The sequence below is a fragment of the Pristis pectinata genome, chromosome 10 (assembly GCF_009764475.1).
Source record: "Pristis pectinata isolate sPriPec2 chromosome 10, sPriPec2.1.pri, whole genome shotgun sequence".
In the NCBI taxonomy this organism is placed as follows: Eukaryota; Metazoa; Chordata; class Chondrichthyes; order Rhinopristiformes; family Pristidae; genus Pristis; species Pristis pectinata.
The window spans coordinates 80,012,667-80,032,746 of NC_067414.1; the positions used below are offsets into that span (position 1 = coordinate 80,012,667).

The 20,080-nt window shown below is 39.2% G+C and overlaps 2 long non-coding RNA genes across 2 annotated transcripts in view; one reads left to right on the forward strand and one right to left on the reverse strand.

The window, feature by feature from the left end:
* Positions 1-679: 679 nt before the first annotated feature.
* Positions 680-7,956, reverse strand: LOC127575463 (uncharacterized). Its single transcript, XR_007957067.1, has 2 exons — positions 7,594-7,956; positions 680-1,479 (listed from the first exon to the last, which is right to left on the reverse strand). It is a non-coding gene; the product is annotated as an uncharacterized LOC127575463 (long non-coding RNA).
* The window catches only part of LOC127575464 (uncharacterized), a 29,572-nt gene continuing 12,067 nt past the window's right edge, over positions 2,576-20,080 (forward strand). The window contains exon 1 of the long non-coding RNA XR_007957068.1: positions 2,576-5,348. This is a non-coding gene — a long non-coding RNA (uncharacterized LOC127575464). The remainder of the gene's footprint in view (positions 5,349-20,080) is intronic.

The window sequence follows — 20,080 nt, forward strand, 5'->3', positions numbered from 1 at the left end:
GAGGTTGGACAAACTTGTTTTTTTCTGCCTGGAGAGGCGGAGGCTGATGGGAAACCTGATAGAGGATTATAAGATTATGCAAGGCATAAATAAAGTATGCAGCCAGTATCTTTTTCCCAGTGTCAAAATGTCTAATACTAGAGGGCATGGATTTAAGGTGAGAGTAGGTGAATTCTAAGGAGATGTATGTTTTTTTGCCTCCACTACCATCCCTGGCAGTGCATTCCAAGCACCCAGAGAGTGGTAGGTGGCTGGAATGCGCTGCCGGGGTGGTGGTGGAAGCAAATGTGATGGAGATGTTTCAGAGGCTCTTAGATAGGCACATAAATGTGCACAGGATGGAGGGATGTGGACATTTTGTAAGCAGATGGGATTAGTTTTGTTAGGCATTTAATTACTAGAATAATGAGTCCGCTACAACATTGTGGGCCGAACGGTCAGTTCCTGTGCTGTACAGTCTATGTTCTACGTTCTTCCCTACTTTGCTTCTTTCAGTTACCAGTATCACCTGAAGTCCTTCATTCAAATGCTTATTACATTCTCCCAGCAACCATGGCAGTGATAATTCATTTCCTCAGGGGTTCTTGGTTGCATTATCTTGCCAAAGTGCTTTTGACATGTAATTGTTAACTGGCTTAAACAAAGGCCATTCCTGAAATAACTGTCAAATACATAATAATGCACTGGATTATTTCTTTATTTTTTTGTTCATTTTAAACTATTCAGTTGATCATTGACAGAAGACAAATATGAAGAGACAATAGCCTCAATTTAATCCAACATTATCAGGCCTTGACAAAAGTGAATGTTATGATTCCTTGGAATGAAACATTTATTTTTCTGGTGCGTTTAGCTCATTGTTTCTTCCCTCATGCTCATTTTCATCCATCAAAGGAAGATACTTTTATTAATTGGTTATCTTATTTTGTAATTTAATTTTTTTAAGTTGCTGCAGTCCTTTGAGGAGAGTCCAGTGGAATCACTTGAATGGATTTCAGACTGGTCAAACAGTGTGCATTGCAGACGATAGCAGCACTGCATGGCACATTGACTGCTTTTTCTACAGCCAACTCCAAAACAGCTAACCTGAAATTCCCATCTCAAATAAATAATTACAAACAGCACAAAATTTCAGAATGCAAACACTCTGCATTGGCTCAAGACCAATTCCTTTAGCAAGGACAAATTATTGCAACAGCTCTCATAGTGTTGCTGCATTTTAAGCAACAAGCCATTGTGCACGATACTGGATGCAGTCGGACGACAAACGTCACAACGTCAACTTCATTGTTCAACTGTGAATGGGCAGCGTTGACTTCGTCAGGGGTCGACTTCAAAGTTTCAGGCTGATTTCTGCTGGAGATGCATTTGCCATGTGCTGTAATAAGACATGCTGAAGCCTAACATGCCAAGAAATAGGGCTGATCGCTGCATCAGTGTGTCTGTCCTACATGGAGGCAATTTTCCAGGAGCTTTAGCCTAAAAAGCAAAATACAAATACGTTGCTTTAGTCTCATAAAAACTGAGAAATTTTGATTGGAATATATGCAATAAAAATAAGCTCAGTTATATTGCAAGTAACCAGATCTAAGTAAGTTTTTTTGTTTAGAATAGTGCAAAGCCCAAAAGTTCCACTCTTGCCAACCTATCATTCCAGGGAACAGAGCAGGGTTCTTTGGACTGACACCCTGATTACATTTAATAAAGTAAGACTCTGCTGGAGAAAGCATCTGTCCTATTACATTGACGTTTTTTTTTTTGAAATTGCAAGTAAATGTGATTTTACTTGGCTTGTGTTGCTCAATTCAGACACAAATTATATTGTTTAATTATTGGATTCAATACAACTCAGCTTTTAAATGTGCATTCTAAACACACTTGATAACCCCAAAGGAACCCACTCTATTACTTGTATATAAAAAGATGTATTAATATATATAGTTCCATGGTGGTGCACTGGTTAAATTACCAAGCTAGTAACCCAAAGGCCTGGACTACAATCCAGAGAAATGTGGTCAAATCCCACTGTGAATTCAGCAAACACTGCAAAAATAATAAAAATATTCTTTAGTAATGATAAGTATGAAACTCTTGGGTTGTAGTAAAAATCCAACTGGTTCACTAATGTCCTTTGGTTGAAGACAACTGCTCTGGCACCTTTTCTGATCTGGCTTAAATGTCATTCCATACCCACAGCAATGTAGTTGACTCTTAACTGCCCTCTAAAATGACCTTACAAGCCTATCAGTGGTATCATAGCAACATTAAAACAGATAAAGGATGAAACAGATGACCCAGGCACAGAATTTAGACGTGGCTCATCTGGATAAGCTCAGCTCCAATAACACAAAGAAGTTCAACACTATCCTGGACAAAGCAGCCTACTTGAGAGGCAAATCATCTATGTTAACAATAAGGTCAAACTTACCATGATTAGTAATGATGGATTTCATTTCTAAAGCTTTTCCCTTTTATTGATGAGTGTAAACTATTTATTATAAAATAAACCCCTACCATCTTTAATGACAGAAGCTTTCTTCTTATGCTTCCTTATATTCCAGTGGACATGGTTTCAAGGCACCATACCAGGGCTTTCTGTATTGTTTGTTTACACTTGAGGTAATGAACAACTACTGGGTGTTTCTGAATGCACAACTTCCTTTTTCAAAGATTAAGTGCTTTTTGATCACTGTCATGTCTTGCATGTTTGTTAATCTAACAAGCCCGTCCATTCACAAATATGTTCACAATGTGATTTTGGTACAGCAACTATTATCTGGCAAACATGGAAACATTTTCACTATTTTGCCCCTGCCTGCCAAATGCTTGTGCTATAATAAAAGGCATAACTGTAAAAGGTGAACCTCATCTCATATTGAAATGGGGAGAATCTTACAGCTTCAATCCATTCAATTAAAAAGAAACAGTTTTACAAAAGATTGGTTAGACTACATTTGGAGTACTGTGTGCAGTTCTGGTCGCCACACTATCCGGAGGCTGTGATGAAGCTAGGGAGGATGCAGAAAAGACTCACAATGATGTTGCCTGGACTGAAGGGCTTTAGTTCTAAGGAGAGTTTGGATTGACTGGGACTGTTTTCTCTGGCATGAAGGAGGCGCAGGAGTGACCTTGTCGAGGTTTATAACAGAATGAAAGGCATACATAGGGTAGTTAGTCCCAGTCTTTTTCCCAGGATAGGGGAGTCTAAAACCAAAAGGCATAGGTTTAAGGAGAGAGGGGAAACATTAAAAAAATAATTGGGCAGGTACATGGATAGAAAAGGTTTAGAAGGATACAGACCAAATACAGGCAAATGGCATTAGCTTAGGAAGGCTTCTTGGTCAGCAGGGATGTTAGACCAAAGGGCCTGTTTCCATGCTGTATAACTCTATCAATCTATGCTGAAGATTCAGAAGTTACTCCAATCTCATCATATTTTGGGATAAACATCAAGGTCGATGTTTTAAATGACCAAGCCTCCTGATTTCTGATGGGTAAAGAGAAAGTTCTGAGAGAGGTCAGCTCTGAAGGAGGCAGCAAGGAATAAGTATGTAATATTCAGCACACTTATATGCAGCTGGTTCTCAATCCTGGACTCTGAGTGTTTGGGTCTGCTCAGTTAGGTAGCCTTCAAGTATCACTGTAGCAGATCTCCCATATTTAGTATTACATGTATGAAGATCAATGTTACTGGAAGTGGAAAACGATTATAACAGTTTCCAGAGTGAATTGCACCATTCTGGACAATTACTCCAGGAACATTGTTCAGTGAACTGCACTGACATGAAACAGTTGTTTTCTATGTTGCACTTCCAAATCCACCCATCTTCAAGCCCTTAACCATCAGTGTAGAATTGTGGAACTAAGTTAGTATGGTAGTTCCACAACTCTCAAAGTAACCATTGTGGATATGCGCAAATGTGTTTGGTTGACAAGCAAAATGTATTATGGTCATGCTGAAATAGTACATTTCACACAATATTCAAAATCTTTGGGACAGTTTGCCCAGATATTTTCAGGCTACCATTATGGCATTGTATGTTTTTCAATGAAATCAATATGTTGAATGGACATAGTGAACAAGAAATTCTATTGACACAACATTTATGTGTGTGATCCAATAGAATTTCATTGCTAAACTAATTGTGGAACATGAACAACTACCCATAATCATGAAGTTCACAATTTTCTTTCTGAATCTATGATGGACATGTGCAACATATGTAGGTAGGGCACTTCAGCAAAATATATTCATGCATGCGTGGTCCACGGATCACATGGTCCATTTGTGTAGATAAAGGCCTTCACAACAAATAGGAGATCTGCTACAGAGATACTGGGCAGGTCCCTGGATGTGGAGTCTAAGAAATGAAATCCAACTGCAAGTAGGTGCATCGATGTTGAAAACTTAATTCCTTACTGCCTTGCTGCCTCCCTCATGTCTCCCACCTGATCCTAACCCCAAACAGACCATTTCCTCCAGCACACTTCCCTGTCAACCCAATTATGACCCAAACCTTTCTGCAGCAAAACAAGACCACCATGGATGCGCTGACATAGGGTCCTGATTCTGCCCTCAGTTGGACTTATGGTCAACCTTTAAGCACATGCACATGCACACACAGCCTCCCTCCTCCTGTATTACCTTCCCCTACAACACACATGCTACATCTCGTATGCTGGACTATTAACCTTCCTGTATTTCTTTGCTAACTTGTCAATGGACAGCACTTAAAGAGCATGGCCTGCTCTACTGTACACAATGCCTTTGTTGAGACATTTTACAAAGTAAGCTCTTGCCTGTAACATGTCCCATGCATTTCTCAGCACAGAAGAGTTTACAGGTCAGGGTGTCACTGCTGACCATCTGAAAAATTCCAGATCATGCTGTAACCACTCCTTTTGTTTGCCTTATTCTATCCACTCTATTTGCTTTACGATTTGAGCATTGATTGGAGAGTATAATTCATCAGTCATGATCAGGTGACCTAAGAAGTCACTGAAAGCATAGTCTAGTATTGAGTTTGTATTTATTGCCTGGTGCTGATACTTTGGGCACTTGTGAAATGCTTTAAAGAGAGAAAGACCCAGGCAGTCAGGATTAAATAACAATTTAAGCAAACTGTGGTAAACTGTGCCCAAAACACGGTGTGAGTAGTCCAACATAAGGACCACTCTATAGAACTACTATAACCTTCAGCAACAGAAAATCAGTGATGAAAAATCATAGTTCTCGGGGCCTTATACAAAGCTGAAATTTTGGTGTGGGGTTTCTTCTTGTACTTTCCGCAGAACCTATCAGGTGCGGCAATAGTCCTGAGAAATGTGGAAGATGTCAGGTAAAGAAGGTGAGTTCAGTGCATCTATAAAAAAGTGATGTATAAGGCGTAAAAGACAACATCAAATATTGATAGTTAATATCATCAATAATATGGTCAATTGTCATTGGTCTCGAGCAGAAAACTGATTACACTATGTTCCGCATGAGAGGAAATGTGATTACTAAATGTGGAGAGATTGTGGTGAAATAAATCGTATGTCACCACAATGTCCGCACACTTAATAATCACATACCATACAACTATGTGGTATTTAACATTTTTGTGTTAAGATATTAGATTCCAGACAATAATTGTACTTCTTCTTGGATGTGCACAGATTAAACATTCTTATAGAAAATTAAATTGAATGGTTTAGAAGAAGGGGAACGTAATACTAATTGCATGAATTGTTCTTCCTTTCCCTGTCATTCACTTTAATGCTAATGACTGTATTACGTTTGAAGAGCAGTGAGCTCTTCTGTGGTTGTGGTTCCCATTTTTCTTTCAACCAGCATCAAAAAGATCATAAGAACTGATTATTAATCTAAATTCCTGTTTGTGAAATCTTGCTATGTGCAAAACCTCAGCTGTGCATGGCCAACAGAAAAATAATTTATAGTTTATGAAGTACTTTGGGATATTTCTCAGTTATACAATAAATGCACTATCTAATGAACAATAAATTGATATTGAAAAGGGTCATTATAATTCATTTTCCCAAACAGTCCGGGGCAACTCTACCTTATCTCAAAGCCAATGTAGAAAATTCATACTTCAAAATGTTTTAGTAACTTGTTAAAGTGGGATTTACAAACTGCTACAACCAATGCAGCTTTTTCAAATGAGTATTAATTTACAATTCAATTAGAAGACATCAGTAAAATATAAATCCATCAATTTTGTTTTTCAGTGCAAACTGGACTGATGTACATTTTTAGCACTTTCCATTCCTATTTCAAATCTTCCACTTTTTCTTGTTAGGTTCTAATTTTACTCTGGCTGTGAGTGTTTAAACATTTCAGATTCTTGATTTAAATATATTTTCATCCCTCTCTTTAATGCAACTGAGCAGCAGTTATGCATTAATAACAATTGCACATTAAAATAATCAGCTTAAGTGAAGGAACCACATGCATTTGAATTATTTAGAATTGTAGATTTATTGCAGCCTGTATTCCTGAATGCTACAAATTAAACAGCAACTTTGGAAGCTGTCTTTATGCTGCTTACAAGGATGAACTTAATTTCCTACCTATCACAAAATAATCCCAAATGAACTTCTCAGCAATATTAATATATAAAAACATTTTGCAATGATGATTCCCAGTACTTATATGTATTTATGTATTATTTAGTGGCATTTAAAGAGAATGGCTATAATGCACCATACTTAGCAATTGGATATTATGTGATTTAATTTTCAATATTGAAAGCTGTAACAATTTTGTGTTTGCCTTGTCACTGTAAATGAGAAAGTCTCTAACAGAATCAATGGTGGATAATATCCAGTGCTCTATCAATACTGTGACAATTATGACTTATTAAATGCAATCTGCAATAACTTATAGGATGCAGGGCACCAAGATACACATAACTTCAATGAGAGATGTTGAGGTTTTTATGTTAGTTTTCTCACAGTTTTCAAAAAACCCAAATCTTTATCATTTACAATGAAATGAATTTTCCTTTTTGTGAGGACAGAAGGGGTTAAGAAAAATAAAATCACAATATCTGATGAAAAATACATTTCATTTTTAGGTTACTTTAAAATGGGCCATTACTGCATAAATTAACAATTTATTAGTTTGAGTGACAAGTTACCTTAAGTCATAAATCTAAAAATGAAAGTTTACATTATATATTTGTAGTGTCTATTTTAAACATTTTCCCATTTAATTTCACAGATTATGATTTGATATGTCTATAGTGTGAATATTCATATTTCATAATCACTTTATAGTGTCAGAAATACCTTTTTTAAGTACTAGGTTATCAAACTACAATGAACTGTTATATTTAAGTAAGCTACTGTTCTGCTCTGTACTTACAATTCAAGTGATTGTAAGCACTTTCTCTATTTCCCAAGTAAATGTTGACTTGTCAAAAGTGGTCTCAGGGAGAATAATTACCCTTTATCGCCTTTACAGTGTTTTGAATATTGCAATTTCCTGGGCTAGCTGGCTAAGTATAATACAATGCACACTCTTTGTTCACACTATCTTAAACTTTAGATAAGTTCCTCACACTCAAAACGTCACTTCTTAATGCTCACCTTCAACAGTCTGATACATCCAGGTATCATTCTTTGCAGTGGATTAAGCATTGTTAATCAAGTATCTCTTCCGTAATTCTGTATAGAGATGGATGCATTAAGTGAATTATATCTTCGCTGGAATCTTTTTTAGAAATTCAATTTGATGCTTTTGACAAGGCAGTAGATAACAACGCTAGTACCCAATGTTTTTGTGAGCTCTTTATATACAAGCTTCAGGTAAGGATAGACTGGATAAATTGCACGAGTTGTCACGTGTTATGAATCTGGGGTGCTTATGTGTTGCCAGAAAGCTTAAGCAAGAAGGCCATAGGCTAAGACTGTCTGCAATATATTAACTGAAAGAGGCTCAGCTTTATCTGATTTTCTACTGATTTAAAATATGGGACATTGTGGGCTAAAAATTGGATTGCACCAATTCACAGTGGAGAGCAGACAATATGAAGGCTGCCAGCAGTGCCACCATTCTCAGTTATTATTACTAATGAGATACAGTCATCATCTGCAACAATGAAGGCAGCCCAACAGAACTTGATGTGGGAAGAGTTGAGAAATTGAGTCAGTAGGTTAATATTAATCGAGTTAATATTAATAAAAATCATTGAAATATAGAATCATAAAAGGTGTACAGCACACAAGACCATTCAGCCCATCATTTCCATGTCAATGCCATACTAAAGCAACTCAATACTTCCACACATCAGCCTCTTTTCCTTTATGAGTTTGATATATGTCATGGGAGTCATACAACACAGAAACAGGCCCTTTGGTCCACCACGTCCATGCCAATCTTTTTGCCCATCTACATGAGCCCCATTTGTCTAAATGCCACTTAAACTATCTGATTCTATCTGATTCCACCACCTCCTATGGTAGCCAGTTTCAGTTATTGACCACTCTCTGTATAAAAGATTCCCATAAAAATTACTTCTTCTCACATTAAACCTCTATGACTGCTTGTTTAGGTCATTGTGCACAATTTTGATTGCCACACTATGGGAATTGCACTGGAGAGAGTGCAGAGGACATTCACCAGGGTGTTGCCTAGCATGGAGTGTGTCAGAAAAAGCTGGATAGATTTGATTTGTTTCCCTTGCAGTGGAGGATGCTGAGGGGTGACCTGATAGAAGTATACAAAATTATGGGGGAAATAGGTGGGATAGATAGCAGGAAATGTTTCCTCAGAGTAGATATGTCTAAAGCTAGAGGTTATAGTTTTAAGGTGAGGGGTAGGATGTTTAGAGAGGATCAGAAGCAATTTTTTTCACCCATTACTTAGTTGAAGCCTGGAATGTACTGCCTTAGTAGGTCGTTGAGACAGATGCTCTCATGACATTATACAGATGAGCACTTGAATCGCCAATGCATAGAAGGTATGGGTAGGCTGGTCCAGAAATTTAAGGCACATGGGATCCAAGGTGAACTTAAGTGAGCAAGGTGAACAAGGTGCTGAGTATGTCACCACCATCATGAAATTTATTAACAAGTGTGTTGAGGACTGTGTACCAAAGAGAACTATCAGAGTGTTCCCAAACCAGAAACCAGAGATGAACCAGAAGATCCACTCCCTACTGAAGTCCAGGACTGCAGCATTCAAATCAGGTGGCCCTGACTTATACAAGAAATTGAGGTACAACCTCCATAAGCTATCAGAGATGCAAAAAGACTGTATCAGTCCAAAATTGAGTCCCAGACCAACCGTCAGTTATGGCAAGGTTTACATGTTATAACGAGCTACAAAACAAAGTTGGGCAGCATCACTGACAATAGCACATCCCTTTCCGATGAGCTTAACACATTCTATGCACATTTTGAACAGAAGGGGATTGGTATGTCACCACCCACCCCGACAGCCTCCAATGTCCCTGAACCCACAGTCATCATTGCAGATGCAAGATCAGTCTTCTGGAGAGTGAACTTGTGGAAAGCATCTGCCCTGGATGGTATCCCTGGCCATGTCCTTAGATCCTGTGCAGATCAGCTGGCGGGGGTATTTGCAGACATTTTTAAACTCTCCCTGCTTCAATCTGAGGTTCCCACCTGCTTTAAGAAGACCATTATCATCCAGGTACCTAAGAAAAACAAGGTAATGTGCCTTAATGACTACCGACCGGTGGCTCTGACATCTACTGGCATGAAGTGCTTCGAGAGGCTGGTCATGGTACACATTAACTCCAGCCTCCCAGACAACCGTGACCCACTGCAATTTGCCTACTACCAAAACAGGTCTATGGTGAACCCCATCTCCCTGGCCCAACACTCATCTCTGGAGCACCTGGACAGTAAAGACACCTCTGTTTATTGCTTATTGATGATAGCTCCACCTTCAATACTATAATTCCAAGCAAAATCATCACCAAATTCTGAGACCTGGGACTCAACACCTCCCTTTGCAACTGGATCCTTGACTTCCTGACCAAGAGACCGCAATCAGTAAAGACAGGCAACAACACCTCCACCACAATTATTCTTAACACTGGTGCCCCACAAGATTGTGTCCTCAGTCCAATCTACTCCCAATACACTCACGACTGTGTGGCCAGATTCTGCTCTAACTCTATCTACAAGTTTGTAGATGATACCACCGTAGCAGGCCATATCTCAAAAAATGATGAGTTTAAGTACAGGAAAGAGATAGAGAGCTTAGTCACATGGTATTATGACAACAACCTTTTCCTCAATATCAACAAAGCAAAAGAGCTGGTCATTAACTTCAGGTAGGGGGGGGGGGGGCGCGGTGAACATGCACCTGTCCACATCAATGGTGCGGAGATCGAGAGGGTTGATAGCTTCAAGTTCCCAGAAGTAAACACCACCATTAGCCTGTCCTGGTCCAAGCACATAGACGCTAAGGCCAAGAAAGCACACCAATGCCTCTACTTCTTCAGGAGGCTAAAGAAATTTGGCATGTCCCCGTCGACACTTACCTATTTTTATCAATGCATCATAGAAAGTATCCTATCTGGATGCATCACGGCTTGGTATGGCAATTGCTCTGTCCTTGATGGCAAGAAATTGCAGAGAGTTGTGGACACAGCTCAGCACATCATTGAAACCAGCCACCTCTCCATGGACTCTGTCTATACCCCTTGCTGCCTCAGTAAAGCAGCCAGCATAACCAAAGACCCGACCCACCCTAGACATTGTCTCTTCTCCCCTCTCCCATCAGGCAGAAGACATAAAAGCCAGAAAGCATGTACCACCAGGCTCAAGGACAGCTTCTATCTCGCTGTTAAAAGATTATTGAACAGTTCCCTAGCATGATAAAATGGACTCTTGACCTCACAATCTACCTCGTTATGACCTTGCCTACCTGCACTGTGCTTTCTTAGTAGCTGTAACACTTTATTTTGCATTTTGTATTGTTTTACCTTGTACTACCTCAGTGCACTGTGCAATGAATTGATCTGTACGAAAGGCATGCAAGACAAGTTTTTCACTGTACCTCAGTACAAGTGACAATGATAAACTAATTCCAATTCCAATTCCAACTGGCAAATAAGATCCAAATTAGCTTGATGATGGGAAGCAGGAGGTGGTTGTGAAGGCTGCATTTCTGATTGGAAGTCTGTGACTAACGGTGCACCACAGGGATTGGTGTTAGGACCCTTGTTTGTGATATATTTGGACCTGAAGATAGGAGGAATTATTAATAAGTTTGCAGATGACACAAAAGTTGGTGTTTTGGACAGCAAGGAAGATTGTCTAAGGCTATAGTAAGATAAAGGTCAAATAGAAAGTTCATCTGAGCATTGGCTGATGCAATTTAATCCTGACAATTGTGAAGTGATGCATGATGAGAAGTAACATAGGAATAGGACATGCACAGTAAATGGTAGAGCACTAAGGAATGTTGATGAACGCAGGGACCTTGAAATTCAAGTCCATGGTTCTCTGAAAAAGAAAGCATATGGCATGTTTGCCTTCATTGGTGGGGGCATAGAATATAAAAGTAGCGAGGTTACATTAAACTTTTTAAAACACTGGTTAACTCACAGTTGGAGTCTTCTGCGCACTTCTGCTCACTATACCATAGGAAAGATATAATTGCACTGGAGAGGAGATTCACTAGGATGTTAAACAAAACAAAAAGACTGTTGGAAAAACTCAGGAGGTCAAGTTGCATTAGTGGAGGCAAAGGAATGATCGGTGTCAAGTCAAGACCTTACATGAGGACTTGACTTGAGACAATTGATTTGACTTGACCCGAAATGTTGACCATCCTTTGCTGCCACAGATACTGCTGGTCTGCTGAATTTTTCCAGCAGTTTGTTCTTTGCTCCAGATTCCAGAATCTGCTGTGTCTGGTGTCTGTGTTCACCAGGATGTTGCCTAAATTGGAATGCTTTATTCATGGAGAGAGATTGCACAGGTTTATTTTCCTTGGAGCAAAAGAGGCTGAAAGGTGACATGATAGAAGAATATATAATTATGAGAGGCGTAGGTGGAATAGATTGTCTTTTTTGCCTATGGTAGGGATATTAAAAACCAGAGCGCACAGGTTTAAGTTGAAAGGAAGGTGTTTTAATGGAGGTCTGAGGAGTACATTTTATTGCACAAAAAATGGAACGTGCTGCCAGAGAAAATGGTAGAATCAGATACAATTACTATGTTTAAGAGGCATTTAGACAGACACTTCAACAAACAAAGTATAGAAGGTATTGACTGCAAGAAGGTCCGTGGTATACCCCCAACGGAATGAATGCACCCTTTTTATTTCTAATATGGCCTCATTTGAAGAGCCTTCCTCATTTCCACAGTAATGGATTCATTATTCAATTTTACAAAGCCAACTTCTCTTAGAGGCCTGCATGTCATGCCTGAAAATTCTACAGCCTGGATTGTTGAGTTGCCAGTCACACTTCACTTTCTGTTATGTCTCTATGATCTCATGTAGTCCTAATGCAAGCAAATGGGATTAATGTATTCAACATGGATGTGGTTGTACGACTCTATAATATTTCATGTCCCCTCTTTGCCCTCTTAATTTCTTTTCTAATTAAACCCCTATACATTCTATAATCCTGAGATGCCTCCCCTGTTTTCAATTCTCTACTTACCGTGTCTTGCCTTGTTGGTTCTTTATCCAGCTCTAAATATTTCTTGACATCCAGGGTTCCCCAGATTAGCTTTCACCTCTTATTATAACACACTGTCCCAGAACTTTGGTCATTGCACTTTTGAATGACTCCCACTGGAATAATGAAGTACCTGACTACCAGTACCTGCTCCCAGTCTACTTTTGTCACATCCTGTCTTTTGATATTTAAATTGGCCTTCCCCCAACTCAGGACCTTAATTTCCACATAATCTTATTCCTTACCATAACTACCTTGAAATCTGCAAGATATGGTCCCCACTTCCAAAATGCTCTCCCACTGACACTTCAACTAGTGCCAAGATACATTTCATAAGATTAGATCCAGGACTGCCATTTCTCTTCTGGTAGGACTATCGACATTCTAGCTGAAAGAACTCTCCTGTATGTGCTCGCTTTAAAGTCTACCCCTTCTATTTCTTTCACATATCTTTCCCAGTAAATATTGGGGAAATTGAAATCCCATCTCTCTGCAATTGGTCTACATATTTGCTCCTCTGTCTCCTACTGACTGCAAGAAGGTCTAGTATACCCCCAGCAGAGTGAATGCACCATTCTTATTTCTAAGCTCAATCCATGTGGCCTCATTTCAAGAGCCTTCTGAGGCTTCTTCCCTCATTTCCACAGTACAGGATTCCTTAATCAATTTTCCAAAGCCAACTCCTCTTTTAGAGGCCCACATGTCATGCCTTAAAGTCCTGAATTGTTGAGTTGGCAGTCGTGCTCCATTTTCAGCCATGCCTCTGTGACAGCAACAGTATCATATTCCCAGATGCTGTCCAATGCTCTAAATTCACCTGCCTTACAAGTCAGATTCTTTACATTAAAATAGATGCAATTTAGCCTTAGTATACCCATGTCTACTCTGCCTACTGGAATGAGTTCCTCTCGCAGAGGGCATAAATTCCCCCCATGTCCTTGAGTGGTCCTACCCTCTCCTTGTTACCATTTTGTGTTTAATGCATGCATAAAATGTCTATAATCCTACTTGCCAAGGAGATTTCAGGGAAGATAATACCGATGTCTTGAATCCTATCCACATTATAAATGAGGAGGTGCTGATGGTCTTAAAGCACATAAAGATGGATAAATTCCCAGGGCCTGACCACGTGTATGATGTGCTGCAGGGATTGGTGCTGGTTCCATTGTTGTTTGCCATCTATATTAACGATTTGGATGAAAATGTAGTTGCCATGTTTATAGTAAGTTTGCAAATGACGTTTTCAGTGAAGAAGGTTATTTAAGATTACAACAGGATCTAGAACAACTGAGAAAGTAGGCCAAAGAATGGCAAATGGAAATAAACCAGAAAAGTGCAAGCTGTTGGTCTTTAAGTTAAACCAGGGCAGGACTGATACAGTAACGTTAGAGCTCTGGAAATGTTGTAGAACAGAGAGACCTAGGAGAACAAGTACACAGTGTTCTGAAATTGGCAACACAGGTAGATAGTGTGGTAACAAGGCATTTAGCATGCTCGCCTTCATCGGTCAGAGCCCTGAGTACAACTGTGCAGGATGTTAGTTAGACCATACTTGGAGTAATGTGTGCAGTTCTGGTCACTCAGTTATAGGAGGGATGTTGTTAAGCTGGAAAGGGTGCAGAAAAGATTCACAAGGATATAACTGAGACTGGAGGGCTTGAATTATAAGGAGAGACTGATAGGTTGGGCTTTTATCTCTGGAGTGTAGGAGGCTAAGGAGTGACCTTATAAAATTTTGAGGGGCATAGATAGGGTGAATGCCCACAATCATTTTCCCAGGGAAGAGGAGTCCAAAACTAGAGGGCATAGATTTAAGATGAGAGGGAAAAAATTTAAAGGGGACATGAGGAGCAAGTTTTTCACACAGAGGGTGGTGAGGATGCAGAACAAGCTGCCAGAGGAAGTGGTAGCGGCAGGAACAATTGCAAGGTTTAAAAGGAATTTAGACAGGTACATAGATAGGAAAGATTTATAGGTTAACATATTTGGTATCACTTGTGGACAGGGGATTCATAAGGTATCTCTATATGCAGATGACTTGTTACTTTATATTTCTAACCCGGAGGAATCCATCCCTGCAGTATTATCACTGCTTGCTCAGTTTAGTGTTTTTTCTAGTTATAGATTAAATCTTAATAAGAGTGAACTCTTTCCATTAAATATGCAAACCCCAATTTATAGGCAATTACCATTTAGATTAGGAACAGACCATTTTATGTATTTGGGTGTTAAAATTACCAAGATTGATCATGTTAAACAATTATTTACGAAATGGTCCCCATTATCTCTATTATTGATAGGCCAAATTAATGCAGTTAAGATGAATATTTTACCAAAATTTTTATATCTATTTCAGGCAATTCCAACTTTCATCCCGAAATCCTTTTTTGACACTATTGATTCTAAAATTCTTTCATATATATGGCAGAATAAAAACCCAAGGTTAAGTAAGAAATATTTACAAAAATTAAAAAAGGATGGCTTTGCCTAACCTTAGATTATATTACTGGGCAATTAATATCAGATATTTAATTTTTTGGGCACAAGATTTAGATGTAATTCTATGTCCCAAATGGGTATACCTTGAGTATGAATCAGTGCAAGGATTTTCATTAGTTTCTATTTTAGGAGCCCCACTCCCTTTTGCACTTACTAAATTGAGTAAATATCTGACTAACCCAATAGTTAAACATATGATACGAATATGGTTTCAATTCCGTAAATTCTTTGGATTGAATAAATTTAACTTATCAAGCCTTATTCAATCTAATTTTTTCTTTCAACCATCCAGAATCGACTCAGCTTTTTCTTTATGGAGAATGAAGGGAATAACATGTTTCCGTGATTAATTCATTGATAACAGATTTTTATCTTTCAAACAGTTGTCTAATAAATACAATTTGCCTAGATCACATTTTTTTCGATACTTACAGATTAGAAATTTTTTAAAAGTTACTAAGCCTTCTTTTCCGACTCCATATAAAATTGAATTTATGGAAAAAATTTTAGGCTTTAATCCCTATCAGAAGGGCTTGATAGCAATAATTTATGATCTAATTATGAAAATACATCCAGAGACACTTGATAAAATTAAGAATGAATGGGAAAGAGAACTCCAGATACTTTTACCCACAGAGACATGGAAGAAAATTCTTCAATTGGTTAATACATCTTCAATGTGTGCCAGGCACTCTTTGATACAATTTAAGGTGGTTCACAGGACCCATATGTCGAACAACAAGTTAGCCTGTTTTTATCACCATATAAATCCTATATGTAATTCGGAGGTGGCTTCACTGACACATATGTTTTGGTCCTGTCCTCTTTTGGAAAAATATTGGAAAGATATTTTTAATATTATTTTAACTGTATTGAATACTGATTTACAACCTCACCCAATCACTGCAATTTTTGGGCTACCACTGATGGAATCTGGCCACTTATCTGCTGCTGCTTGTCGTATGATTGCCTTTGTTACATTAATGGCCAAGCGATCCATTTTGTTTAAATGGAAGGATCCAATACCTCCCACTACTTTTCAATGGTTTTCTCAAACTATATCATGTTTAAACAGAAAAAATTAGGAGTGGCACTGTGGATTCTTCGCTTAAATTTGAGGAAGTTTGGAGTCCATTCATTCAATATTTTCATAATCTTTGAACTTAGAGGAGCGGAGTTGATGACATAATAATGTTCTTTGTTTATAGAGAAATGTCAGTCCAGTTTTTTTCCCTCTGAAATTTATTTCTAGTTTTTTTCATTTCATTACTTTTAATTTTTTTTTCAATTTGTGTTTTTTTATATAATAAATCTTTTTCTTTTTCGTTTTGATTTTTTTAATATATTCGTTTACTAAGAAACCGTGGGGCTTAGAATATATCTTTTTTTATTCTTTATGTCTATATATGTCATGATTGTCCTATGTGTATAATTACCAATGTTATATGTATTAATCTGTATTAATTTGAAAATTAATAAAAAGATTGAAAAAGAAAAGAAAGGTTTAGAGGGATACAGGCCAAATGCAGGTATGGACTAGTTGGGCCAAAGGGCTTGCTTCTATGCTGTATGACTCTAAGAATCTACTTCATGGCTTCTTTCAGCCTTCCTGATTTCCTGTGAAAGTTCTCTCCTGTTTGCTCTTTTTCTTCAAAGGCCCTGTCTGATTTCAGCTTCCTAAATCTTCCATAAACTTCCTTTTCCTTTTTGGCAATTTTGCAAGATCTCGTCATCCAAGCTTTGGACCTTGCCATCTTTGTCTTTGTTCCCCACATGAACATGTTGTTCCTGAATTCTGACCAGCTGGCCTTTAAATGACTCCCACATGTCAGATGTGGACTTACCCAATAACAGCTGCTCCCAACCTACTCTCCCCAGCTCCTTTCCCCAGTTAGACTTTCCCCAATTTAGTACTTTGCCCCGAGGTGCAGTCTTATCCTTATCCATAACTATCGGAAAACGTCGTTATGATCACTGTTCCTAAAATGCTAGCAAAAATCCTAGCGAGGATATTGGTTCCCCTCCAGTTTAGATGCAATCCGTCCTTCTTGTTACAGGTCCCACCTGCCCTGGAATAAAGCCCAATAATCCATGTACCTGAAGCCTGCCCTCCTGCACCAGCTACTTAGCCACACATTTAATTGTACTATCTTCCGATTTCTTGCCTTGCTGGCATGTGACACAGGGAGTAACCCTGAGATTACAAACCAAGAGGTCCTGCTTTTTGACTTTATGCCTAACTCCCTAAATTCTCTTTTCAAGATATCATCTTTCTTCCTGTCCATGTCATTGGCACCAATAGGAACCCCGATTTCTGGCTGCTCACCTTCCCCTTTCAGAATATCCAGTGCTCACTCAGAGACATCCTTGACCTCGGCATCAGGGATGCAACACACCATCCTGGAGTCTTGTTTGTGGCCACAGAAATGCCTATCTGTGCTCCCAACAAAAGAGTCCACTACTCCTATTGCTATCTAGTTCTGCGATACAGCAGAAGCAGTTGTGTTGCCACTGGAAGGCTACACCCCCAGTGATATCCAAATAGCATACTTGTTTGAGAGGGGAACAGCCACAGAAGATTCCTGCAATCCCTGCCTGCCCCTCCTGGCAGTCACCCATCTACCTGGCTGAATCTGCAATGTGACCACCTCCCTGAAACTCCTATCTGACATTTCCTGCCTTCTGTATGCTCCTCAATGAGTCCAACTACTGCTCCAATCATTCTGTGCAGTCTCAGAGGAGCTGCAGTTGGACACACTTCCTGCAGACATAGTCATCAGGGACACCTGAACGTTCCCTCATCTCACAAGAGGAGCACAAGACTCCACTGACTTACATCACTGATACAATCTGTGAAATCAAGAAAATGAAAAAGAAAAATTTTGGCTTGTTTTACCTTGTTGCTGCTTGCCCTTCTCACTAAGCTCCGCGTTCATCAAAGCTCGCACTTTGACCTCAACAGCAGAACTTCCATCTTCTCAAAATGGCCACTCCTGAACGGCTGCTCTGCTTGATCTTTTATTCACTGCTAGGCCTCACAGTAACAAAACAAACAGCTCCTCACCTGAAACACATTTTGAAAGGTCACTGTTGCATCTCCTCCTTTCTGAGCCTCACACTAAGCAAACAAACAGCTCCTCATCTGAACAGCAAGTAGTTCACTTGTGTGGTCGAATGAAACCATGAACACTATTGGATGTTGGGTTTCAATAGAGGCTTTGTAATATGACAACAGCATGATCTAGTTCATGGGTCCGGGCAGATCCACAAAGTCTGCAGATATTAAGAGACCCTTTCTAGCCTAGGCATGGCATGTTGACATGCTTGAAATTCTGCAAATTAACAGTGGGTGCTATGTTAAAATAGCAAAATAAAATAATGCCCACTTCAAATTCAGTAAAGATAGAACAATTTTATTAATTTGTAAGATTTAATTTTGTTGTTATTTAAAAACTGCAAAGGTATCAACTGGCAGATGAAGGTACTGCCTTCTCCCTGTCACAGCAGCACTTGCATTGCAGCCTTTCAACACACTACTCACATTACCATTCTTGAGATGTTAGCCTAGAGGTTATAAGGTTTATTATACTCAAGGTCTTAAGAATGAGTGCATCCTATCCCTATGTGATACTATCAGAGACAAAGGAAAGTGTTTTTTCACATTCATCATAATTCAGTATTAATTCAGGCATATCTGAGACTTTTCCTTGAAAATTTCCTACTGTTCATTTCTATTGAGTTCAAGGATTGTGTCCAGAAGCACTTTCACAAAAGTCGTAAAATATAGATGTCTCGCTTCTCTAAAGGCAAGGCATGCACTTATTGACCATCCATTGACCAATTGACCTTGACGGTGATGCTGAGCTGCCTTCCTGGACTGCTGTAGTCCTTTTGATGATGAGGACTGTAGCAAGCTTGTGAGTTCCAAAGTTAGATCCTTTGATAATGAAGGAATGGTCTTATATTTCCAAGTCAGGATTGTATGGGACTTAGCAGGAGCTAGTAGAAGTCGGAATTCCCAGATGCCAACTGCTCTTATGCTTCTTGGAGGTAGAAGTTGCAAGATTGGGAATTGCTGTCAGAGTATTCTTGGCAGGAAACTGCAGTGAATTTGGCATATGTTACATATTACAGCTACACTGTGCCATTGGTGAGGGAATAAACATTTACAGTAGCAGGCTACTTTGTCCTGGATGGTGTCAAGCTTGTTGACAGTTGTTGGAGTCACAGAGTATTCCATAAGACCTTAAGATATAGGAGCAGAATTAGGTCATTCAGCCAATTGAGTCTGCTCTGCCATTCAATCATGGCTGATTTATTTTTCCCTCTCAAACCCATTCTCCTGCCTTTTGTCTGTAGCTTTTGATGCTCTTACTAATCAAGAACCTATCAACCTCCGCTTTAAATATACCCAATGTCTTGTCCTCCATAGCTGTCTGTGGCAATGAATTCCACAGAATCACCACCCTCTTGGTAAAGAAATTCCTCCTCATCTCAGTTCTAAAGGGATGTCCTCCTATTCTGAGGCTGTGCCCTCTGATCCTACTCTCCCACTACTGGAAATATCCCCTCTATATCCACTCTATTCAGGCCTTCCAATATTCGGTAGGTTTCAATGAGATCCCCCCTCATCCTTCTAAACTCCGGTGAGTACAGGCCCAGATCTATCAAACGCTCCTCATACGTTAACACAATCACCCCAAGGATCATTCTCGTAAACCTCCTCTGGACCCTCTCCAATGCCAGCACATCCTTCCTTAGATATACTGGGCCCAAAACTGTTCCAAATATTCCAAATGTGGTCTGACCAGTGTCTTATAAAGCCTCAGCATTACCTCCTTGCTTTCATATTCTAGTCCCTTCAAAATGAATAATAATATTGCATTTGCCTTCCTTACTACCGACTTAAC